This window comes from Ursus americanus, chromosome 9 (assembly GCF_024610735.1).
Source record: "Ursus americanus isolate L20-20 chromosome 9, mUrsAme1.1.p, whole genome shotgun sequence".
NCBI classification, from domain to species: Eukaryota; Metazoa; Chordata; class Mammalia; order Carnivora; family Ursidae; genus Ursus; species Ursus americanus.
Genome location: NC_142135.1, coordinates 8,520,512 through 8,546,401, shown reverse-complemented (window position 1 = coordinate 8,546,401; position 25,890 = coordinate 8,520,512). Strand labels below are relative to the sequence as shown.

Genomic DNA, 25,890 nt, shown 5'->3' with positions numbered 1-25,890 from the left:
AAATACCCCCACTCTGCCCGTGGGATAATACTAAGCCCAGCCCGCAGCAGCTTCAGCCACATGCTGTCTTGGCTCTTGTCACCTGTGAGGCATGCAAAATGCTTTCCCTCTGGGAGTGGGGATGAAGAGAACTTTCGGTAGTGTTCCAATTTTAGTACGTGCACTGCCAAGGCAAGCAAGAAAAGAACTTTCTGAATAGTCAAGACCACCTGGGCTTCTTTCTCTCCCTCTCACCTGAACGCACCTGCGCCCGTGGACCTGAGCTTGCTGACCTCTGCACGTCAATAATGGATGACCCAGAGGCCCATGGACGTTAATATTACATAGCGGCCGTCCCGGCCAGCAGGAGGGAGTCGGTGCCCAGGATGGGCTGGCCTGCCTCTGACTCACCATGCAAACAACATGAAAGGAGAAATTTTTAGGAAGTATGAAACAGTTTAATTAAAAGCAATTACTTTCCAGAATAAGCAACATGGGTTGCGGGCACCCTCTCTCCCGCTGCATGCAGGGGAGCTTGGAGTGGGACACAGTCCTGCATAAGTAACACTGGGTGAGCCTCAAGGCCATCGAGGCAGTGGCTGGGGGACCACCAGCCTGTCACTCCTGACTGCATCCTTCAGCAAGCCACTTACTCCACCATGCCTCAGTTTCCTCATCTGTAAAGTCGGGAGAATGATAGTGCCTAGCTTCCCGGGTTGCTGAGAAGATTAAGAAGGTCAACACATATGAAATGTTTAAGGCATGCCTGGCAGGTAGTAAGTGCTCTCTAAGGGCTAAGCTGCCATCATCAACATCACTACCACCACCACCGTCAGTATCATCACCATCATCTCCATCACCATCATCACTCTCATCATCATCACCATCCTCACCATCATCATCATCATCTCCATCAACATCATCATCCTTCGTCATCATCATCTCCATCATCTCTATCACCATCATCACTCTCGTCATCATCATCACCATCCTCACCATCATCATCATCATCTCCATCAACATCATCATCATTCGTCATCATCATCTCCATCATCTCTATCACCATCATCACTATCATCATCATCATCACCATCATCCCATGACCATCATCATCACTGTCTCTATTATCATCATATCATCACCATAAGCATCACACCACCATCACTATCATCATCTCCATCAACATCATCATCATTCATCATCATCATCTCCATCACCTCTATCACCATCATCACTATCGTCATCATCATCACCATCCTCCCCATGACCATCATCATCACTGTCTCTATTATCATCATCATATCATCACCATAAGCATCTCACCACCATCGCTATCATCATATCATCAACATCATATCATCATCACCATCACCATCCCCATCATCATCACCATCCCCATCATCATCATCTACTCTGGGCCAGATGCAACACATCTTATGGCAAGTGTCATTTTGCTCCCATTTCCCGGATGAGGAAATTGAGCCTGTGAGAGTCAAAATGCACTGAATTATTTATCATGCCGACAATTAATTAGCAGTGAGCTGGGAGGAGGCCCAGAACTTGCACACGGTGCCATCCACCCTGACACTGCGGAGCTGAGCTGAGTTGACCCACATCAGGTGGAGGACTTCGAAAGGCGGGCTGTCCCTGCGTCCTTGATCTTTCTGTCCCTAGCTGGTGGATCCCTGTGCCAAACAAACACCCTCAGACACAGCCCTTCCTAAGCAAAGGCAGATGGGAATTAGGAAGAAGAAACAAACATAGAGTTTGAAGTGTCACCACTGAATCCTAATCGGTGCCTCCAAGCCTGGTTGTTCTCTCTTGAGTAGCTACTCGAGATGTCTACCCAGACTCGTGAGCAAGACCCAGAAATGTTCCTGGACACAAGGCAGTACGAGCGAGTTCTCTTGATGCCCCTCCACACCCAGCCCTGTCATGCAGGGCCATTATGGCGCTTTATTGGTGGGAGACAGGACCTGTGGGAGGGGGGTTGGAGAATTACTGCCACTCTGGAGTTTACAACAGCATCTCTGTAAAGAGAATATCTCAGAGTCAATTTTGGTTCTGAACACTGCCCAATTACCTTGGTGTAGACATAAAAGGCCCTGAGAAAATGAAACCTGCCGAGATTTTGCTGGCACAACCTTTGGCCTTTTTCTTTAAAAAAAAAAAAAAAATCCGATCTAGTTAACATACAGTGTTACATTAGTTTCAGGTGTACAATATAGAGACTCAACAATTCTATACATTACTCCATGCAGCATAATTTACAATAGCCAAATTATGGAAGCAGCCCAAGTGTCCATCAATAGAAGAATGGAGAAAGAAGATGTGGTCTTCATGCACAATGGAATACTCTTCGGCCATAAAATCTTGAACGAAGATTTGGAAGAAGAGTGAAATCTCGCCAGTTGCAAAACACTAGTCTTGATGTGGTGGACCCTGGTTAGCACAAGACAGGGGCGTGCCCAACATCACAACAGGTTAGCAAAGCCCAGGGTTCTCCAAACCTGGGTGGCCCCCAGTAACTGCCTCCCGCTTCACTACGGGATCCCAAAAATGTATTTTCTGAGCACCTAGTCTGTACCAAGGGATCGGTGCCAAGGACCTAAAGATAAATGGAATGAGGCTTCACCGCTGCAGGGAAACACTCAATCAGTATAATGAGGGACAAGCGACAACCAAGCACTAATAGCGACCTAACTGCTGTTCAGTGTGTCCTTGTGAATCTCTACGCCCCAATGGGACTGTATTTGGAGACAGGGCCCCTGGGGAGGTAACTGAGGTTAAATGAGGTCATAAGGGTGGGGCCCTAAGCCCACAGACTGGAGACACCGATGAGCACTCACCGTGCACCCACACAAGAAAGGCCAGTGAGGACACAGCGGGAAGGTAGCTGTCTGCAAGCCAGGAAGAGAAGTCGCAGGAGGCACGAACTTGGACAGCACCTTGATCTTGGACTGCCAGCCTCCAAAACTGGGAGAAAATAAGCTTCCATTGTTTAAGTCACCCAGTTGTAGAACTTCGGGATGGCACCTCCCGGAGACTCATGCAGGGCTGTAATTACCATCCCCATTTTACAGATGAAAAAGCTGGGCATTAGGAGGAGACGTACCTTCCTGAAGGCTACGCAACTACCAAGTGGTGGAGCCAGGTGGTCAGACCTATGCCTCTGGCTACAGAGCCCAGCAGTTTATGGCCAATTGTATTATGCAAATATTAATGTTCCCCCTCCTTGCCCCCTCCCTGTCACCGCAAGAGGGCTATACCACCCCACTCCATTGATGTTGGGTTGGGCCAGTGGGATGGGAACAGGTACGGTGCGTACCATCTCTAAGCAGAAGATTTAAATTTGATTATGTGGGGGGTTTTTGTGGATTTTTCAGCTCTGGCACGAGCATGGTGTGCCCTAGATAATGACTACATTTAGCCCGCACCTTTGAGATAACTCAAGGAACATGTTGGCCTACAGCTGACCCACAGTCTACTTGCAATACACACAAGAAATACACATTTGTTGTAAGTCACCGAGATTTGGGGATTGTTTCTTGCACAGCAGAGCGGACACATGTAGGGCTCATTTTGTATTATCCTATCTCCAACCACCCAACATTCCATTGTAAGAACAGAGTAGGCGCTCGGGAGATGTGACTTCCAGAACAGGCTCTGCCCTTCACCAGCTCCATGGCTTTCACTGCTCTGGGCCTCAGTTTCCTCCTCTGCAAAATAGGGGTAATAATAGCACCTGCATCCTGGGGTTCTTGCAAGGATTCTGCGAGAGATGATATGAAGTTCTCAGCATAGGGCCCAACACAGTCAAGGCCCGCAATGACTGTGGCTGCCACGTAGGATGATGGCATGATGTGTTAAAGTTGAAGAAACATGAGCGGGTTCAAATCAACTGCTCCTTTTTCAGCCCATCTTATAGCGAGTGCTTCCTTGGCCAGCCAGTGTGGAGGGCCATATTCCACAGGAGGAGGGCCAGAGGCTGGTCCTGCTCAGGGAGGCTGCAGGAAGTAGGATGAGGGGGGAGGAGGGAAGCACTTGATTCTTGTGAAGGGGAAGATGGACTCTCTAAGGCCCAGAGTTGTGGAAGCACGGATTGGAAAGAAGGATGGGAAGACGGTATCTTGAGGGGCAGGTTTCTCTTCTCCCATTCCTGCCCCACTTCGGAGATGAGAAACTGAGGCCCAGAAAGGGGAGTGTCTTCCCCCAAGGTCACACAGCCGGTTAGCATCAGAACTGGGACTAGAACCTTGGTCTCCTGAGACCAGCGCAGGCATCATTCCACTGCCTCCTGCTCATTTAGGAAGAAATGAGACTCATTCTTCATGCTGGCTCGGAAGGCAAATGTCAAGTTTCTCTATTCTCATGGGTGGATTTACGAAAACGCCACAATTCAATAAGCTTTCCTTTGAGTCATTTCAAAACACCCCCTTCTCTTTCTGGGAAATGCAGTCCTATTCACACACCCTGGCTCCTGGAGTGGGCAGTGGGGTCATCTGCTGTAAATACAGTTCAGAGCATAAAGTAGGAGCTGGTCGTTGCTAGATTTGTTTTTTTGGGGGGGGGGTCCCTGTTTGTTGGTCTGCTTTCCCCCAATCCTTTCAACAGGCACTGTGCAGGGCAAGTCTGCACAGGAAGGTAAGGCTCTGCTCTCCAGAGCTGCCGGTCAAGAGTATGAGACTCAATGCTTTATTTTAGAGAAGAAACAGACCGTGCCGGACCGGAAGGGCTTCAGGGAGGAGGCAATCCTGGCCCTGGCTCTAGAAAGATGGGAAGAACACAACAAGGCAGAAGAGAAAAGGAATTCCAGAGTCTTGCAGGGTATAGTTTTGAAAGGGAGCAAAGAGAACAAAGTTTTTATTTTTGTTTTTATTTTGCAGGGTGCAGGACAGAGCTGAACACAAGTAACAGGTAGAACAGTTTGTAATTTCAACTTTCAGGGAGTGCAACTGACGCGAGCTTCAGTTTATTCATCTCAAAAATGGGGGGACGGAGGCCAACTCCAAGACGTAGAGAGAATGGAAGGCAGAAGAAAGTGGGTCCCTCTGGAGCAGAACTCAGATCTGCTTACCACCCAGTATCATAGCGTCTCCCTCCAGGGGAAAAGCTGGGGAGGCCTGCTTGTGGCCCACTATAAAAGAGGACAGCCCCTCAAATGTGAGGCAAAGCCACAGGACTTGGGGAACAAGTAGCCACAAGGCAAACATGAAGCTCAGGCTGCCTGGCTGTGCTGGGAGTGACCACGTCCTTTGCCTCTGATCCAGGAAGCTCGTGTCTTCCGCCGGCATCGGCCATCAGCCTAATGTCTCAGCTAGCAAGTAGAGTAACACCTTCAGATCGTCACAGTTCTGCACAGCCTCTGGCCCCATGGGGCGACTTTTAATTAAAATTAAATGCAATGCAAAATACAGTTCCTCAGTTGTATTAACCAAATTTCTAGCACTTAACGGCCTTAGGTGGTTGGTGGGCTGGACAGTACAGATATGGACCATTCCCATCACTGGAAAAGTTCTCTTGGTGAAACCTGGTCTAGTAGATAAGAACTCAGGGTGTGGGGCGCAAACCTTCCTCCTACTCTTTACTGGCTATGAGAATGTGAGCAAAGCTACGTCACCTCTGAGTTCCTCTTCTTCATCTCTAAGACCAGAAAAACATGGCCGACCTTATGGGCTCTTGGATCTCACAAAATAATCCATACAAAGTATACCTAGCCTGGGCCTGTGGGGAGGGCTCCCCAAACAAGAGCCAACATTTTTAGGCATTGAGTAAATGTCAGTTGCCCCTTCACACCACAGGGGGGTGGCAGCAGGCAACATGAGGGATGGGACAGAATGGGAAGGAAGGTGACAAAACACAGAGGGGGGTAGAAAGCCAGGCCCAGAGATTTGGCCTTACCCCAAAGGCAAGTGGGAGCCTTTGAAGACTGTAGGCAGAGGGATGCCTCTTCTTGTCCTACCCAAGATCACAGAGGCAGAGCAGAGAGAAGGAAGATCACAGGCTTTGGCCCAGAGGACAGGGGTGAGATTCTCCCATTGCCACTGTTGAGCCGTGAGGTCCTGGGCAAGGCGTCAGACCTTGAGAACCAGGGCTTAGGCCTTGCAGACCCCGGCATCGTAAGACCCACCTCGCAGGGTTACTGAGAGGGTTAAGGGAGGTGACACGTGCAAAGCTCCCAGAACAGTTTCTGGCACACAGTAGGGACACCAAGGAAAGAAACTCCATTCCTTTGTTCCTTCTAGAAAGGAAGGCTGGCCTGGAGGACGAGAAGGAAACCTGAGTGGCACAGAGGGGCAGGCGTTGGTAACCAAGAGCTGCCGGGCTTTCCTTAGGTAGCAGATTACTCCCAGTGACCTCCGGACTCCCTTCACCTGGAAAGGCAGGTTTCAGGTTTTCATTTTCTCAGCTGGGGTCAGGCTACTTGCAAGGCTCCAGGTGCCTGCAGAGCAGAGACGCGGCTGGCGCCCAGCCTCAATGCATTCCCCCTTAGCCGGGCTGTTGGCTCCAGAGGACTGCCCCAGCTAGGCAGGAGCTGCCTTGCCTGGGAGGTGCCCACAGCCTGGCCCCCTTCACGCCGGGCAGCCCCCAGAATGACTGAGGTGCCTGGGATTACACGATGCTGGCATTCTTTGCCTCCATGTGGAGCCAACCCTGTCGTGGGCATGCTTTGTGCTCAGGGTTCCCGTGGCGTCAGCTGAGGGCTGACTACAGCTGGAGGCATGTCCCTGCTCGGCTTCTCTCCTCACCCTGCCCTCCCCTGTCTCCCTCACCCCCTCCTTCTCCTGGAGCACCTCCTTAGTAATCCACGCACGTCCGAATGCCTGCCTCAGGCTCTGCTAGCAGGGAACTGAGATCCCTGCATGAGGCTGGTCCGAGCAGCAACTGCCAGCAAGAGGAAGCCTCGGGAGTGAAATGCTCTCAAGTTCAGAGCAAGGAATCTCTTCCACAACCACCTGGTCCAAACCCTTGGCTTTATATAATGAGCAACCAGAAGCCATCGGTCATTTAGCAAGGCCTCCCTGGGGCTCAGAATGTGCCAGGCCTGTTTTGGGTGCAGGTGATACAATGGCGAACACGGCAAAGCTGCTCTCCTCTTGAAGCTTGTGCATCAAATCAAACAGCAGAGCACGACGAATACTCCTGCCGAAAACAAAAGCGGACAGCGAGACCGTGGGCGACAGGGAGGTGGCACTGAGTGAACGTTCAGCCGAGCCTCCGAAGGAGTCGGCCACGCAAAGACAGGGATGAGGGAAGCAGAGTTCAGGCAGAGGGGAGAGGCAGAGCGAGATCACAGGGCAGAAACAAGGGGTCGTCCTCAGCGCGGCGGCCAGTGCGGTGCGAGCGTGCCCCGTGGGAGGGGTGATTTTACAGGACGAGGTCAGACAGGGAAGCAGGACCGATCATGTCAGCCCAGGAGCGCAGGGACCTGTCAGCCAACAAATGGGCAAAGGTGACTCCTCTGGATTCCCTTTGCCAGTCACTTCCTCTGGGTTGGCTCCGGCCTTGGGAAACCAGGCCACACACCTGTTCCCACCGGAGCTCCCAGGCCAAGACCACCTCTCACGTCGGGTTTTCAATACCAGAGATGAAGCCTCGTGAATAAACCAGTGAGTGGCCTTTGGAGCACCAGCTCCCCTCTCCAAACTGCTTCTCTGGGCTTTCCTGGGAAGGTGCCCATCAGACATGAGGCTGATAAATATTTCATCATCTTTCGTTTCCTCCCACATCAAATGAGACCCGGCTGCAAGAGGCGTGGGGAAGACCAGCTGGAGGTCATCAGAGACGAGCTGAAGTGGAGGGTGGACTTTTGGAGGGGACCGAGGCTCTCAGAAGGCAGCTAGCTGTACCTTCTGCCACTTGCTTGCCAGGCAACCTGAAACCAGTGCTGAGAGCGTCAGAAGCCTCAGTCTCCTCCTCTGGAAAATGGGCACACCAGTAGCTGTGACAGAGTGGAGTGAAGGCGGCTTGCGGACTCGGCACAGGTGTCTGGTCTCATCACCACTGACGGTGTCGCGTGCCTGGGCCCGGGGTGGGGGGGTCCTCCTCCACGCAGGAGCGGCCACCATGGCTGGGAGCAGCTTGGGGACGCAGGGTGAAATCCCTCATGAGGGAAGACTGGGAATAGAGGAGGAGTCTGAGGAGGCCAGCCTCCGGTTCTTTCTCCCTAAGTCCTTACGCTGTGCAATTCTCCATAATAACCGGTGACCTTTTCAAATAGGATTTTAAGTGATCAACAGAGGTGCTTGTGGCCACAGCAGATAGAGGGCAAAGGAAGGAAACCCTTGCCATTCTCCCTCCTTCGGTCTCCAGCATTATTATCCCGTGCCCGAATTAAATCCTTCTTATATACTTGCCCATTTTGGCAGTAAATACTCATCTCAGGGGTTTTAAAAGATGAGCAAACACAGTTTGGAAATTCTCATCAAGCCAAAGCCTGCCAAGGACAGAGAAGCAAGGTTATCCGGGTGTATGCGGATGTAGACAGGCAGGGGATCTGAAATCCTTGGGGAGGTAGCGAAGATGAATAGGATGGAGACGTTCCAGGACATCGGATAACACAGAAGGGCGACTGTCTTTAGTGAACAGCTACTATGTGCCCAGCACGTCACATACAGCGGCTGCCGTTTACTAACTGCTCCCATGTGCACTGGTACAAACACTTGCTGTGGATTAAAGCCATGTCGCCTTTCAGACAACCTAGCATTAGGAGCCAAGTAGCACTCCACATTTAGGCAAGCACGGGGCGGGGGGGGGGGGGGGGAGTCACCGGTCCAAGGTCACGCGGCCAGCAGGTGGCAGAGTCAGTGCCCGAATCCAGACTGCCAGGCTCTGGGACAGACTGACACCGAGAGTGACACAGGACATTAGCTAATCTCCCCTCCCCTTGGCTACAGACCTTGAGATTTCCACATGATCACTTAAACTCTTAAGGAGCGCCCACTGAGGTGCAGAGAGGTGAAGGGTCTGTCTGTGAGTGTCCTCGGGTCTGCAGGGGGCCCTGAGGCTAAGCGAGCCAAGGGGTTGGGAGGTAAGCAGGGAGGGAAGGAGGAGAAAAGCCACTGGACCCCACAGATCCAGAGAAGTAAATACGTCTCCCCGTTTGCCCTTTGCAACACCAGGTGGAGTTTATGAGTTTTTAATTAAAAGTTTTGACAGGCAAGCTGTATCCTATATGCAGCCCTGGGTGTAAGAACACCTGATCAGAGGAAGAGGCTAGATGCGTCAGTCTCCTCTGGCCTGGTATAAAATTCGCACGCAATTCTTTACCATCAAGCTGACAGTCGGATCCATAGACAGGTCCAGATCAGGGGGGAGCAGAGGGGGCAAAGGGGACTGGTGGCTTCCATGGAAGTGGGAGGTCCTCACTTGGGGTCCCATTGGGGCTGCCCAGGACTAGCTGGTTGACTGGACAGGTCTCTCAAGTATCCCCTGAGAACACACTTCTCAAGGTCAGTGGTGAGAGCAAAGGTCAGCGAGGAGGGCATGGGGCAGAGAAAACCCATCTGGAGTGCCATCCTCCACTCTGGGCCACCGTGCTCAGAGTCCTGATGCCTCTGGCCTTGACCCAGTCCTGTGCCTCTCCCTACAGCAGTGCCCTCCCTCACTTCTCCTGCAGGGGACTTGGGACCAGCCAAGGTGCGGGGCCGTGTCGGCACGTCCAGGATGCCCTGTCTAGAGCCAGCTGGCGGAATGAATCACTCATGGGACATTTTGCTTACACTATTTTTGAGTACTTTTTTTCTTATTCCAGCTTCCCTCCCCACCCCCACTTAATCTTGGAGTGGGAAAGTCCTCTTTTGAGCATAAAATTCCATATTTACATAAAGGAAAAGACAGAACACATTAGAAATGCAAACTTTCCTAAGGCAGGAGCTGGTAAACTGCAGTCTGGCCCCTTATTTTTGTAAATAGTTTTATTGGAACACAGTCGTGCACATTTACTTCCATAATGCCTGTGGTGGCTTTTGTGCTACGATGACAGGCGAAGAGCCATGAAAGAAAGGCTGTGGCTCTCCAAGCCTAAAATATCTCCTACCTGACCCTCTAAGGGAAAGGTGTCTGGGATCAAATGCCCTGAGCGACAGTGAAAAATAAAGACGAACCAAGAAGAGTATTTGCAGCATTCCAGGTACCTGGTTAATATTCATAATACATAAAGAATGCTTAAAAGATACGGACACACACACACTTAATTTCTAAAAAATGCGGAAAGAACAAAAAACGCAAATCAACTGAGAAGAAACGCAACTGACCAATGTAAAGAGTGGCTCCAGTTCACTAATAATCGAAGTGATACACGCAACAAGGAGACGTCATTTCCTACGTACGGGAATCTCAAGGATTCAAGAATGAACCACGGGACTGACCAACCCCAGTTCATTTTTCTTCTGCCCCTCTCCCGCCGGGTATGGCATGCTCCCAGGCAATGGGGAATGGGTGTGCTTTGCTGTGGTTTCGGGGTCACCAAGCAGCTCAGAGTGCCCCAGCGTCACATATGCCAGCTCTCTATCATGTCACCAGCATGGCTCACAGAGCGGATGAGGCTTCCGTGCTCTGGAAGGGAAGCAAATGGCCTGGGGTCAGGAAAATAGGGTCTGCCTGTGGCTGCCCTTCTTCTTTCTAGCAGGTGCCCAGGCTACTTTTGGTGAGCACCCCCCAATCTCTCCCCTGCATGCCTGCTCTGTGGGATGGTCCCAACGGCAGGAGTGGAGGGGTCCCAGGAGGCTCCTTGGACTTTTGCATTCTCAGGCTGCGAGATACCCTCCTGGGGCTGTGACCTCTGAATAAATGAGTGAGCCTGGAAGGAAGGGGGGTCCTGCATTCTCGGCACATTGGGCATGTGGAGTCCGGACATGACATGGGTGTGCCTGCTAGGACACTCGAGGTCCTCCGAGTTCCTGGTGTTTCCAGTCCAGGGCTCTCCAGGCCTTGTCTTCAATCCTGAGGCTCATGACAGCTTTCCCAGAGAGGGAAGCAAGCCTGCTCATTTCCATACCAGCTCCATGGTTAATCCCAAGACCTACCCGGGAATCTACCTACCTCTCACTGTCCCGCCAAACCCTACTCACCCAGCCAAACCCAGCCCAAATGATCCAGCCCCCCTTCCTCCATGTCTTTTGGGGTGATCTCCCTCCACCACCCTACTGTCTTCTCCATTTTCTGGATCTCTCTTCTCCTGCCCAGTAGGCCTCGGAGAAAGATGTGGCTCAGAGGGCGAGCTCCTCCCCACCATCTTGGGGGGCAGCACCTTCCCACGAGATGCCCCCAGCCAGCTGGCCCTCCCTCCAGAGACTGCACCCTGCTGCTGGCTGTCCACGGGCCACCTCTTTCTGCTTCGCCTCCCAGGTTCTCCCTTGTTCTCTCTGTTCCAGTCCTACTAACTCCATATCTGTTCTTGAATTCTCCAAGTTCATTCCTGCCTCAGGGCCTTTGCACCCGCTGAATGCTCTGACTCCTCCCTACCATACCCACTCCAGTTCAAGAGGAATTTAAGGCCAAAAATAATTTCCATTTCTCTAGCATTTTCTTTGGCAATCTGGATCCCTCTGCCGGACTACACTCTCACAATAAATAGCTCTGTGAGGTCAGCAGGGCAACAATTACTATAATGGCCAGCCAGTGTCACGGCTAGGACATCGTGAACTGGAACTGCTCAGAACTCTCATCATGACAAGCCCAGGTTCATTTTCCTAGGCCATGAGGCTGACCACAAAGGAGAATAAACATCCCCCACTCAGTCTGAGTTGTCACAGGCAGTCTCTTTAAGAAGGCCAGTCCAACGGTAAGGACACATCCTTCAGTCAGACTTGAGGCACTCAGGTGGTGGGACCCTTCAGAAAGAGGCCAAACGTGTTCTCTGCACTGTCGGGCTGGGATTATTAACTCAGCGAGCCTACAGACTGCCCACAAACTGCTCTCCAGGCAGCAGCAGGGCCTTGCCATCATTGCCCACGGGTGGGCCAGCCGCTTCCTGTTGACCGGCCACCTCTCAGAATGTGCCCTGTGCCAAGCTCCTGGCCAGGCTTTTGCTGAAACCATTCCAGGGTTGTTTCTGGCAGCACAGTGGAGGGACAGCCCCATGCAGGAGGGTTCAGAAGCTGCCAGCTTCCTCCAGACTCTGCCATTACAACACTGTGTGACTTAGAGAAAGGCCCTATCCGTCTCTGGGCTTCAGATCCTGCCTTGGGAAAAGGTAGCCTCAGGGTGGTGGACAACAGGCCTACAATGAGCCACAAAGGACTGTGTTTTATGTCCTGCAGGTCACCACTTTGGCAAGTTCCCAAATTCTGAGCCTCAGTTTCCCAATCTGTCAAATCTGGTGTTAAATCAGAGGGTGTTGAAACTGCTGCGTCACGGGCCTGTTTTGTCTGTGCCATACAGCAAATGACGAAACTCTGAATTAGCCAACACTTTTAAAAATCAGAAAACTTCACACAAAAACCTGGACCTCTGGCTTCCTTTGCTAAAGGAAGAGAAGATCCAGGAGCCTGGGGCTTACATTCCCCTGGGGCTAAGCAAGAGCCATCTCCTTTGGTCAGAACCTGGTCAGTCTGCCAGTCTGTCACAGACCCCACTCCTCCCTATTGCTGACCCAGGCCTCTTTATCCACCTGCATTCCTCACACAGCCCCTGCGGACCCAGGAGACTGTGACCCCTGGACTGGACATACTAAAGGCCCCCTCTGCTCTCACTTTTCATGACTTTCCTGATATTCACACGCCACTAGAGGCCGCCCTGCCGCCCCTGGGGTAGGGAGTGGAGGGCTGCCTCTCCTGGCTCTGTGAAGGGAGAGGCCCTGCCTTTGTCAGGATTCCGATTCCCTGGTCAGCAGAAAGATGATAGTTCCTGCAATGTACCGAGCAGCCATCGGGCCCCCCAGAGCTCCCACCGCCGCGGCGGCCTCTATAATGACCTGCAGCATGTAATCAAGCCCCATTGAGAAACCTCAGGAAGGAGGACTTTTTCCCCAGGCAATTTCCTGATCATAGAATTTCAGGGTTGGAAGGGACTTTAAAATGGCATCTAGACCAACCCATCATTACTGTCTTGCTGTTGGGCCAGCACTGCTAGGAGCTGAAAAATAGAAGATGCAGCAAAAAGCGGCCCCACCCTGGAGTCCTCCCAACTTGCGGAGGCCAGGAAAGAAAACAGGTAATGACAATGCAGGATTACAAGGGCTCCGGGACCCCACAGCTAGCAGCAGGCACGCAGCCATATGAGGGGCCAAGCAGTGCGAGTCAATAATCTCCCCTAATGCTCAAGAAAACTCTCCCAGGAGGTGCTGTTTTTCATACTTGGTTTGCAAGTGAGGACTCTGAGGCTCAGAGAGGTTAAGTCCCTTGGTGGAGGTTGCACAGCCTGTAGGGTGCTGGGGCAGACTTTGATCCCAGTGATGTGAGACTCCAGAACTGGATTTGGAAACACAACTTTATCCCGCTCTTCTGGGAAGTGCAGCGTGGGGAGAGAAAGGAGAGGCCTGGGACCAGAGCCTGCTGAAGGGGCAAATGTCTACACTTCTCTTGCAGGACAAGCAGGAGAGAGCGAGCCTGGGGTGGGGGCGTGGCGGGGCTGAGGGCAGGGCAGGCACAGAAGTCCGGGGCCTCCCTAGCAATCCAAGAAATGCGCATGCAAACAGGAGGGGGCATCACTTGACACCGATGAGCCTGGCACAAATTAGAAGGCGCTGTGATTCTAAGTGTGCGGGGTCTGTGTAGCCACAGAACCTCATTCCATGCTAATGGGAAGGCAGATCTGTCAGCCATTCAAGGAACCACCGGCGGTACTGGGGCAAGGGACATATAGGTAGGCTCTATGCCCCAGCAATCCTACTCCAAGGTGAACACCAGAGCCGTCCAAAGTATCAAGGAGAGTATGAAGTGCATTCCAGAATGTTCTTAGATGTGTGAGAGGAAGAAAAATCCTGGTTCATAGAAATTTTTTAAAAAATGAGGGAAATGTTTCTGTTGTAATGTCAAGGTGGCAGGAATCAGCAAACAGGCTGATAACAGAGTCCCCTTGTAGAATGGCCCAGAAGGTGTCCGGGATTGGATGCCAGGCGCACATTCAGAACTCGAGAAAGAAATGCAGGCAAGGATTGTTACTTCCAAAAATCCTGCTTCGGGACCTGCAAGAGGGTCTTTACATTCGCCCCCACTCACCATTCATCCATTCGGTAGGTACGTACTGAATACACCTGCTATTCGCCAGGTCACGCACCAGTGGTAGGCCTGCAGCAGGGAGCCGAGTGGGTGAAGCAGCTTAGATCCAAGGTGCTCCAGAGAATCGACAAAGAAGGAAATGCATTATCGGTCAGAGGTGCAGAGGTCAGTGACGAAGAGTGAAGAGTGGGGCCCAGGAGGAGCCCGCGGCATGGGGGTGCGTGACTTCTCATGCATCTTCTGTCCTGCTGGAGGCAAACCTATGCCAGCATCACGGAACCTTCCGTGTCCTGACACTTCTGCCTTCCAACTGCTGTCCGTTGTCCCAGCTTCAGGCGGGACTTAACCTAGACCATGACTCCCTGAGCTGCTTTGAGAAAAGAAGTTGAGCCTGGCCCACCTACAGCCTTCCCTAGGAGTTGGGAGCTCTTTGAGCCTGGCCCACCTACAGCCTTCCCTAGGAGTTGGGAGCTCTTGGATTCTGACCTCACTTCAGGGGCAACACGAGCCCCTGCAGGGGAGGCCTTGCTTGTGCTGGCTGTGCGGGACCACAGCCTTCTGTGGACATTCATGTGGGGCATCGAAGGCCTCAAGAAGTGCTCTTGCTTCCACTCTGTAATTCCCCTCCAGGAATCCCTGCTCCAGGAAATGGCTTGATGTGCAGTTTTGTGCCCAAAGAGGTTGATTACCATGTTATTTTTAATAGCACAATGCCAGAGAGCTCCAATGTGCCCCCCTTAAGGAGAGTATTAAGAGCAGCGTGGTACGTTCAAGTGCCCGTCCTATGACGGCAAAGTCTCCATCGTCAGTAACGCTCATGAAGAATTTAAAATAACACAGGGAGGGGCGCCTGGGTGGCACAGCGGTTAAGCGCCTGCCTTCGGCTCAGGGCGTGATCCCGGCGTTCTGGGATCGAGCCCCACATCGGGCTCCTCTGCTATGAGCCTGCTTCTTCCTCTCCCACTCCCCCTGCTTGTGTTCCCTCTCTCACTGGCTGTCTCTATCTCTGTCAAATAAATAAATAATAAAAAAAAAATCTTTAAAATAACACAGGGAAACGTCTGCTGTGCTGTGACATTGGAACAACTAAACCAAAGAAACAATACCAGAATCAGAATTATACTCTTAACAATACAGAAACCAAAAATGCAGAGAAAGGAAATCCTCTAAAAGGCTAAAATCAGTACTTTCTGGGACGGTTTGGTTTTGTTTCGTTTTTTTCCTCCGGGCCATTATACTTTCCTCTATTTTGAGGATTTTCTTCAGTGTCATGGCTACTTTCATGGTTGTGAAAGAAGGCTACCAAAAACAAAACAAAACAAAACAAACCCTCAATAAATAATGGTACCTTTAAAACCTTCTTTCGCAGCCCAACGCTGGGCTGGCTTCTCCCCAGAACCTTGACCTAGCGATCTCCCAAGAGCTGTATTTAACGAGAACGCCTCCCAGGATTTGGGATTTCATTTCCAGAGGCTTAGGCCCAAAGCAAAGAAGGAAAAACAGGGAGCAATAAAGACCAACTGGACAGAAGGTAAGGTACGTGTGACCACGTAGACCCAGCAACATTTTTTAAATTAAAACAACAACAACAACAACAACAAAATACAAATGGCTCCCAGGAATGAGGGCTTGGAAAGATTGTCCGGATCCCTATGCTCCCGAGGGCCCCACCCAGCCCCACACTCCCCAGCGGAAAAGTCTGTGGGATGGTGGCCTTGTCACTCGGGAACATAACACAATGTCCTGCATTATATGTCAGAGCTGAAGGTCTGGCTCAGAGACGTCATCCCACTAGCCCGAGGCCACACAGCTGCTCAGGGACAGAGCAGGAAATGGGACACAGGCCTCCTGATCTGACCCTGCAGTGTTCTAACCCACAGCACAACTGCCCAGGAGCCACGCGCTCGCATCCAAAAGACTGGGTTCAAATCCACACCAGAGAGTTAGTTACTCGGCGGCCGCCGGTCTTGCCAGTTAGCCCCTAGGAGACCAGGTTTCATCTGCGAGCTGGGGATCCCCCCCATCCCCCACACACAGACAAGGTGCCGGGCAAACGGGTGTTAGAGCAGAGAGACCAGGATGGAATCTCAGGAGGAGAGTTGGCTCTGCTTAGACATTTGGCAGAATGTTTCCACACTGCTTTCTGGCCTAATAGAGCCGGTTTCTGGCCAACTGTGCTCAATGCCTGTCTAATTCCAAACAGATGGGTCTGTGCCCTGCCCCCACTCCTCCTCCTCCGTGGCCTCCCACCCATCCCCCCCTCCTTGCTCCGGGGGCCTTCTGCCTCTGACCAGACTAGAGGGGGGCTGCGCAGGGCAGGGGGAGGGGCTGCCCTTTCTGAGGGCTTCCTGGCTCCTCCTAACACCACAGGGGCAGAGATGGGGCGTCTAGACCTGCCTCAGCCGAAGGATGAACAGACCCCATCCCCCGGGGCACACCTCTGTCCCAGCACGCGGCAGGTTGGGTGCAAGGCTGTTTCCCCCCAGTACGCCAAGAGGCAGGACAGCCTCGTGGTTAAGCACGTGGACGAGGGCCAAGCTGCCTGAGTCTGATTCTGGCTCCACCAAATCTTTGCTGGAAGCACTGGACAAGTGTCTTCCCATCTCTGTGTCCCTGTCCTCCTCTGGAAAGCAGGTGTGGCCATGCTGAAACAAAGCCGCATTCAGAGAATTCAGGCCGAGCACTTCGAAGAGGCATGCCATGGAGGGTGGAGGTCGGCCCGGCTGGTCACCTCTCCTGCTCTGTGTCGAATGCACAGTCTGCTCTCCCGGGACTCCCAGGACCTCCCTAAGGCTGGCAGCGGGGCCGGCACTCTCCCCACCGCACAGATTGTGGCCCACTCACAAAATATCTGTCTTTAACAAGGGTTGAACAAGTTGTAATTTTTCAGATGAAAACCAGAAACACAAAGAAGTGAAGAACTCGTCCAAGGTCACCCGGCCCGTACGCGGCACGGCCAGGACACAGACCCAGGCGGTCCCCCCAGGACAGAGCTCTTAAACACCAGGCAACCCGACCACCTCCAGCAGACAGCACCATTCTGCAGGTGAGTGGATCCTGCGGCTTCTCCCAAGGGCAGTCGAAGGTTGGCCTGGGCTCCAGGCCAGCTGCAGCTCGGCGAGCCCCTGAGCCGAGGATCCCTTCCTGGCTGCATGCATGACAACTCGCCCCAGCCCTGGAGGCTGCTGGACGCCGGAAACCCTCACCCCTGCTGTTCACTCTTCCATCATCCACTCCCCAGCCAGCACCCAGGGTCTGGGATCCTGTAGATTGTTCTAGATCAGGAGGAAGTCAGAGTCAATGAAGAACTTTAAGGCTCCCCACATCCAGAGCCAGCCAATCCATCTGGAGTTCTCATTAAAGGGTCTAAGCATAGCATTTGCTGCAACCAGCTAATGTCTTCCTTTTTACCCAGACATCTGTCTCCCTAGAAAAAGGCCTCCACGGAGGGGCCAGGAGCCTCACTGCTGTGCGTTCCTGAGATAGGATTACATGTCAGAGAGAAACGAGAGAAGACTGGGACTTTCAGGCAACAGAGAAACCGCCGTAAAACCCTGCCAATTACAGGGCCAAACGAAAAAGCGAAGCTGCTACAGCCTCTGGGGTGGAGAGAGCCCAACGTGGTTTCCTGGACTTGCAAGGCTGCCCAGGATGAGGTCAGAGAGGTGGCCCACAAGGAGTCGCCTAAGGAAGGTCTACAGCCAAGTGCGGTGGGTGGGATGTGGGGCAGTTCCTCGGTGCACTGAGGGGGGGGGGACAGCTTCGGGAGGGATTCAGGAAGTGGGGACAAGAGGCCGCATTCGCTGAGAACCCACAGCGTGGGGATGGCTGGACACTCAGGCAAGGTGGGCCTGGCAGCCCCAGGAACCAGATGAGAAAACAGACAGTCAGAGAGGCAAGCAGACCCACCCAAGCTCACCTGAGTACTGATTCTTGAACCCAGATCGGGCTGATCCCAAGGCACCCTATCCATGGCCACTAAGGTGCATGTTTGTCACCCCCACGAGAAGGGGTGCTTTTTACCAAGGGATGAGGTGAGAGGTTGTTTTACTGTAGGTGGAGGGAGGGACCTTGGCTGTTTGTTTATAGGTCAAAAGTCAAAGAAGGGGTTTGGGCATGTAGATAAAGCCTTGGGTTAGCAATTAAGTGAGATAATGTGTGTGGAGCACATGGGGTTCTGCCTCTCAAACCAGGGCCACCCAAAGCCCAGGACAATCGCGGGAAGTAAACAGCTTGCCTGCTGGAGGGGGGGGTCTCACACCTCAGTGCCTCCTTTCCGGGGGACTAACAGGGACAGAAATATCCACTTGCCCCGACCCACACCCCAGCTCCGTGGACAGGTCCTTCCAGGTGGGCCCTGGTCAAGGCTGGGTGCTTTGAAATCTGTGGGTTTGTCCCCTGGCTTCCAGAAGGGAGGCATTCCTAGGATGTCCGAGTCTAGAGGGCTGAGCCGAATTCTCCCAGGGGAACCTCGAGGGGACTGCGACCATCTCCACCGAGTTCATTAAATTCATTCCAGAAATGGTGCAGCTGGAGGAGGGGATTGAGTCTATTCCCCGGGGGTGGGGGTGGGGGGCCCAGCTTAGGTGCCTAGAGGGAAGGGGCGGGTGTAGCCCAGAAGACAAGGCTCAGTAGCTGTGGAAAGGTCATCCCCGCGCTCACTGACCCATTCCCATATCCCAGCTGCCTGCCCCGCGCCAGGCACCAGGCTAGTCCCCGAGGGCGCAGAGCTGAGCGCAGCACAACCTACCCTACTCCCCCAAGAGCCCCTGTCCCGTGAGGGGCCACAGGAATTAGCAGACAGTGCATACAAGTGCTAACCCACCTCTTTCCCTCTACAGCCTAGAAGAAGTCGAGACCAAGGGTCAGTGAATCACAGCCCACGGTCAAACCTGGCCCACCTCCTGTTTTTGTAAATGCAGTTTTACCGGAACACACCTATACCCATTCACTTTTGCTCTACAACGGCAGAATCGCACAGTCAAACCGGAGACCCATCAGGCCCACAAAACTGAAAATATCCACAATCTGGCCCTTTAGAGATCAAGTTTGCTGGCCCTGCAAACGTGGGGCCACCTGAATCCCTCTGGCACACTCTGCTGTGGTGAGATGAGAACACTCCACCAGGATAGGGACAGGGGCAGGGGCCCACATGAAAGCAGATGGGGCATCAGTGACAGTCGCCCAAGGAGATGGCCCTACTGCTGAGGTGCTAAGGGCTGGGCGGACACACTTGCTGGGTGAAGAAACGGGTGGGCACTCCCGGCAGAGGGACGGCTCGCAGGAGGACACATGGCCCGTGCAAACACTGCGCTGGTAGTGCCCACGGTGCTGGCGGAGGGGGCACGCAGGCGGTGCAGGGGAGCTGATGCTCAGGAACCAGGCACCAAGGCCCCTGGGGCAAACCTGTAGCCGCCGGTCCCCACCCCAACAGCACAGAGCAGCCAGGGAAGGACTTCCTAGCTCTCTAGCCTAGTGCAGGTGACATACACGGAGTTCAGCCCACTGTTTCAGAGGTGCACCCCGTCCTTGGCCCCTAGAATTTAGCATCCAGCAGGGGAATCTGACAGGTAAATGCCAGGCAGGATGAGCTGAGGGCCTGGGAGGGGCACAGAGAGAATGAGAGCACGGTTTTGAGAAAGGAGGAGATGGGTCCATATGGGAACAGGACGAAAAGGGTCCCAGGGGAAAGCCAGCATTTGCGGAGAGCCCTAGGAGCTCAGGTGTTGGGGGTGGTGCTCCCGAACAAAGGTAAGAGGTCATGAAACTCAGGACCGGCGGGCTGTCCCACTTGGTAGGTAGAAAACTGAAAGACCCAGCTAACGGGGAGTAGGCGGGCAGGCAGATTAACTTGCATCTGAAGTTGGGGACAGGACACAAGAAGCCTACGCAGGATGGCATGGGCACCCAGCGGAGGGGTCCAGGCCCAGTGATGGGTGCAGACGTGGTTTCCCAGAGGAGGTGATGTTATGATTCGAGGAGCTTAGGGAATTCACCGAAGGATGTCACTGCAGTCCATTGAGAGGCACAGCGTCACACTTGAGAGATGCCAGTCACCTAGAGGCCAAGAAGGCCACCACGACAGCCCTTCCCCCTTCCTCCCTGACCATCGGCTAGCCCCTCACTTGCTTTGTAGGGGCCCCTGGCTGTCTGCTGCTCAGATGCCCCAGGTACGCTCCTGCCCACATAGGGTTTAGCAATGGCTGTCCCCCAGGAACCACGTGGACAAGGCTCTCACCTCCTCCAAGCCTCCTGAGAGTGGCCAGCCACCCTCCACTGGCAGCTCTGACTCTCAGCACTTCTCACCCTCCTACGAATGCTGGGCACCATTTGCTAACTTTGGAGTTGACTGGAAGTCCCCCCACCCGAATGTACATTTCACAAGGGATTGCTTGTGAGTTACCGAGGCCTTCCCCGCTGTCTGAAGCCTGCCTGGCGCGAAGAGACATTCAGTCCATACTTGTTAATTGAATCAAGGAATAAGCCAGAGTGGGGAGCCACAGTGTGACCGGAGCAGGCAGAAGAGGAGCTGGCATTTCAGCGTGAGATCTCCCAGATTCCTTCAGGCGGGTCCCATGCTACGGTGAATAATCCAAGCCAACCTTTTATCTTTTTAGTTTTTGAACTTCTGTGTATTTTAAAGGCTAAGAGGATGCATGTGCCTTTGTAAAGCTCACACTGCGAGCTTCCAGACAAAAGTATCTCAGGACAAGGCTCCCAGTGTGAGCTGCGCCCCTGACCGAGCACAGAGCTGCCCATCAGGTGCAGTTGGGGTTTCAGGAAATCCCTGGGCCCAGGCGCTGTGGGCTCTGTCTTTGATTTAGGCCCTGCCCAGTGGCCAGATGTTCTCAATCGGGCAGCTAAATGAAGAAAGTCACACCAGCAAACGGGAAGAGAAAATACGGAGCACAGTCAAAAGTTGTCACCAAGCCCTTGATCTGGTTTCTAGGGAAGCGAAGAGGAGGGGAGCAGTCTGGCGGCCCCTGGGGTCTGCACGGCTGACCTCTCATCCGGGTCGGTTCTGCTCCATGAGGCACTCCCTGCACACAACCTTGGCTGTGTCCAAAGGGTCCCCCGCCTGGCAAGGGGACAGAAATGCTGCCCTAAAGAATGGCTGTATTGAAAATTCAGTTTCTTAGAAATGATGTGAAGTGGGTGACTTTTGCTGTAGTAACGTAAAAAGTATTTTATTGGCATCAGTACATGTATAGTGTATGTACAGATAGTTCACAGACACACAAACGTATGCCGATTTGCATAGAGATACACATAGACACACAGCATGCATCTGTATACGTGTGCATAGATAGCACACACGGCATCTCACATGTGCCTGGCACTGTTCTAAGTGCTACACCCCCACTCATTTAATGCCCATAGTAACCCTATGCAGTGGGTCCTATTATCCCATTTTATAGAAGATGGAAGTGAGGCACAGAAAAGTTAAGTGTCTTGTCTAAGGCCACTCAACTGATGGCAGGTGGGCCTGGGATGTGAGCCCCCTTCTACCCTAGGCGGCCTGTTTGAAAAGCCATATTCTCAACCCATCGCACCTACACTTCTGAAATTATGTTCCCGGGACCCCCAGGGTCACTGAAGCCCTTCTGGGGAGTTCACGATTCAAACTATTTTCATACTACTACTAAGACATCATTTCCTTTCCCTCGTCTTACAAATGCACAGGGGAGTTTCCCAGAGGCAAGTGACAAGGGATTCCGGCACAGATCGAATGCCCCAGCAGACAGGAGAACCCAGCGGTTTTCATTTAAGCCAGACACTGGAAAGATCTGTAAAACAATACCAGGCTTCTTGCTAAGGTTCTGTTTTGGCAAGTAGTCATTTTTCACCATCTGCATGTTACCACGTGAGTCATTTCTTATTGTTATTTTTCAAGGAAGGCGAACATCTGAAAAGTACTTCTCAATGCTCATAACGAACACAACACATGTTACGAGAGAGAAGCCACGTAAAGAAAAGCTGTTTGGGGCCGTCCGGAATGTTTCAGTCCTGAACACAAGCAGCTTGAGAACCATTGCAGGACACCAGGCGACACGGGTAGAGGGGGTAGAGCATCCCAGGCCGCTACCTGCAAAATTCCCGAAGATTCCCCCGGTGCGGTGACAGTCAATATGCCTCTCCCCACCGTGTGTGTGTGTGTGTGTGTGTGTGTGTGTGTGTGGCTGAGAAGCACAACTTAGAAAGGATGTCTTCTCTTTGCTCCCTCACTCATCCTCGTATCCATTCATTCAAACCACCAAGGTACTAATTAAGAGCTGGGTAGGAGCCGGCACAAATGCTGTCAATTAATTTGCCGTTCTTAACTATTTTTATTGTGGAGGAATGACTTCCGAACCACAGCTCTCCGGCTTCCCACTGGATGCTGGAATGCTGGGAGCCCCCGAGGTTCCACGGAATGTGGGCATCCTGTGGCCCTCACGGTCCACTGGCACTCTGAGTTCCGAGGAGACCCATGGAACTTTCAAACCCCGGGGTTCTGCAGAATTCCTCAAGTCTATAGTGTCCAGGAACCAGAGCAAAGGGTTGGCAGATGTTGCCAACATCCAGAACGTCAGCATCCCCATTCGTGCTGCAGGAGCACATTTTTCCCTGTGAATTACCAACATCCCAGTTTTACAGAGGAACACCGGGGGCACCTCGGGCTCCAGGCCCACCTGCACTCGGCCAAGAGCACCTTCCTTCTCCCATCATGGCGCACGCTGCTCCCAAGAAAGGAAGGCCCTGAGGACAGGCTCCCTCTCCTAACAGAAACAGGTGTCTCCGTCCCAACTTCCTGTCCCTTCATCGGCGTCTCTATCCCTCCCCCGTTGCTCCCGGACCTGGATGTAGGGCCCAGCTGAAAGCAGACCCCCTTGCCAATGTCAGACCCCACCACTGGTGCCCCCAGGCCTTGGTCCCATCTCTCCCCGAGTCCCAGCGAGGATGGCCTTCCAGTTTGCCTTCCTGTCTTCGCTCTATCGCCAAGTCACAACCGGTCACGGGCAGGAAGAACATTGTCAGGATCTCTCTCCTGGGAACTTATCTCAAGAACAGAGACCAAATGAAGGAAGATGCTAAAAGCATAAAGATGTTCAACGGAGTGCTGTTTATGATGATGATGACATATATATAATATGCCTATATTATAGAGAAATATGCAGTCGCAGAAATGGTTAAGTCATTCGGTACTTCCACCTGATGAAACATCACACAGCCACATAACGTGACAATCATCCACATCGACTCCAGAAGCACTCCCTGAGAGACCCCAGCTCCGTCCAGGTACTGGGGATGCAAATGGGGAAGGACACGGCCCCTGCCCTCAGGGAGGCTCCAGTTAACTGTCCATCTGCGTGTCCCTGAAGTGCGGAGAGTCAATCCCATTCTACTCAACCAAGAGAAAACAAATCCACGGCTCCTGCCCCAAAGCTTTCCCTTCCTACTTGTTTTGTGCTGGCCAATCCCCCCATGTAGAGGGTATTTTTAGCATCTGTGAGGAAGTGTTTACATGAAGGCCATTGAGCAACATGGTGACATGGCCCTGGGACGTCGTAAGCAAGACAGTGCTTACCAAATGCATTTCAGACAGGCTGGCTTTGGTTCCCATCCACGCCCGTCTTCCTCCTCCCCATTCTCCCGATCAGAACGGGCAGCTGGCTCTTCTGGTAGGTGTGCGTGCGTAACTTCACCCGAGGCACGCACGTCATAAACAACAGCTCTTGCAGCGAGCACAGAGGCGGAGTGGAGAGCAGCGCAGGAAGTGGCTAGTCCCAAAGTGAAAGGACCACGAGCTCCCAGACATGGATGGGATCGCCCCGCATTTCCAGTTCTCTAGAAGCTGGAGGCAGAAGTCCCAAGAAGTGTGGAAGGGTGGTTGATGCCCCAGGGAACTGAAGAAGAGAGGAAAAATCCCCAAGGGGGCCCAAGCCTGCGTCTAGCCCAGCGAGCGGTCAGCTAGCTGGATATCGTGTTTATCAGCCCAGCAGCTGCGGCTGGTGCTGTGTGGCCGAGACAGGTGGTCAACTGTCCCTGCCTTCCTACATCCATTCTTGGCTCTGCCCATGCAGCGCTCGCCCACGGCCCGCCAGTGTGGCTCGGCTAGGAATAACAACACGGGTGACGTGTCACACTGACTACAGGCACAGGTGGGTTTTCAGTAAGTCCCCGTGAGGAGTGAATCCCACTCCTGCTCCCCAAGGAGCTGCCAGTCTAACAGGGAAAACACACACAGGTACCTCGTGACGGGCACTGTGGTCAAGACACACACGGGGATGCTCTGGGGGACCGGGGGGCGGGGGAGGCCGGGGGACAAGTTGAGGGGGAAAGGGATTCCCACAAGAAAACTTGAGCTGAGTTTTGAAGAGGGATGATTTCAACAAGAAGGTACAAAGGGAAGGGTGTTGTAGGTGGAGGGACGAGCACAGGCAAACCTCACGTTCCAAATCCTGGAGACGTGGAAGTCACTTCATCTAGAAGGAATGTGATGTACGATAAACACAGATCTATATGGCTACGTCTATAGCCCCAGCCCCAGCCCCAGCCGTATGAAGTATCTGTAGTTAAGTGCCTGACAATTCGCTTTTTTGATTATGACGTAAGTAACTGCCTGACATTAAACTTTCCATTGCCAAAACATCCACTTTGAAGACATCTCTCTCTCTCTGGCTACATGGGTGATGGGGATTAAAGAGGGCACACGTGATGAGCACCGGGTGTTGTAGGTAAGTGACGAGTCACTGAATTCTACTCCAGAAACCAATATCGCCCTGTATGTTAACTAAGTAAAATTTAAATAACAAATAAATAAATAAATAAAAATAAAGACACCCATCTCATCTCAAAGACATCCATTGCCAGCGACACAAGGAGATGAACAGCACACCGCCCCACCCATGGGATTCCCCTTTTAGAAAGCCCGGGGTGACAGTGCGAAGTGACCCCACTTTTCCCTCCCCATGCCCTCATTGCTGCTTACATGTTCTAAATTCACCAATAAAGAGTAAGCCTGCAAAAACCTGGCACCCACCCCTCAACCCCAGTAAAGGCAGGACCCCAGTCCCCTCCCTGGCTCGGATCTGGGGTCCCAGGGGCTCACCACGAGCAGGGCCCAAGGGAGTGCAGTCCGAGGGCTAAGTCCGGCCCAGAACAGTACTGGACACACGGCACCGGCAGTCAGGACTGCTGTTGTGTCCGGAAGGGTCCTAAGCGTCTTTACACACATCAACTCATTTGATCCTCACAAGACCCCTATGAGGACAGAACGACTGTCATCTCTTGGGTCCGTTTTGCCGATGATAAAACACAGATGAAGGCAGGTGCTGTGGCTTGCCCAACACAGTACAGTAGGCCACAGAAGTGTGATCTGAACTCAGGCCTTCTGTCTGAACAGTTTACACTCTTCCTGCTACTCTTAAAATTACTCCGTGGTTCGCACGAGAGCGGCGATCAGGTCGGGGTCCTGGGCGGGGCCCAGGTCACGTTGAGCCTTGTCCGTCCTGCTGTGGAATTTGGACTCTGTTCTGCGGCCAGGAGGGACATGGACACTGAAAAGAGGAAGGACATGACTGGACGCCCTTCGGGAACAAAGGTTATTGGTAAATGTCCAAATGCTTATCATCCAGGCATGATTGGAATAAAAATTAGTCGTTTGAGGCTGACTCAATCTGTGGGCTTGGCCTCCAGAGCAAAGGAAATTTCCATGTCTCTGGTGGTCTGGTGCCCACCCCCTTCTTGTGGCATGCATGTCATCAAG

The 25,890-nt window shown here is 52.8% G+C and overlaps 1 protein-coding gene across 4 annotated transcripts in view; it reads right to left on the bottom strand.

The window, feature by feature from the left end:
- The window catches only part of ST3GAL1 (ST3 beta-galactoside alpha-2,3-sialyltransferase 1), a 94,264-nt gene that overhangs the window by 43,038 nt on the left and 25,336 nt on the right, over window positions 1–25,890 (bottom strand). The window lies entirely within an intron of this gene.